General features: G+C 46.4%; 1 protein-coding gene across 1 annotated transcript in view; it reads right to left on the bottom strand.

The window, feature by feature from the left end:
- The window catches only part of smg7 (SMG7 nonsense mediated mRNA decay factor), an 18,347-nt gene that overhangs the window by 11,971 nt on the left and 6,072 nt on the right, over window positions 1-304 (bottom strand). The window lies entirely within an intron of this gene.

The raw sequence follows: 304 nt of genomic DNA, 5'->3' as shown, positions 1-304 counted from the left end.
GCAGGTCAACGTTAAACACCGTGCACAGCTCCTGCAGTAACTGGAGACACCAGAGCAGGAGGGACGGTTCATTCTCGGACGTTGTAAGGCAAGTTTGTTTATATAGCACAATTCAACAGGGTGGTTTATATAAAGAGACATTTAAATACAACAAAAAGACTTAAATAGAAAACAAAAACAAGAAAATCCTGTTCGTGGACTTCAGCTCGGCGTTCAACACCATCATCCCGGACATCCTCAGCACCAAACTCACCCAGCTCACTGTGCCAGCCTCCACCTGCCAGTGGATCACAGACTTCCTGAC

The sequence above is a fragment of the Micropterus dolomieu genome, linkage group LG06, assembly GCF_021292245.1.
Source record: "Micropterus dolomieu isolate WLL.071019.BEF.003 ecotype Adirondacks linkage group LG06, ASM2129224v1, whole genome shotgun sequence".
In the NCBI taxonomy this organism is placed as follows: domain Eukaryota; kingdom Metazoa; phylum Chordata; class Actinopteri; order Centrarchiformes; family Centrarchidae; genus Micropterus; species Micropterus dolomieu.
This window is presented reverse-complemented; position numbering and strand designations above follow the sequence as displayed.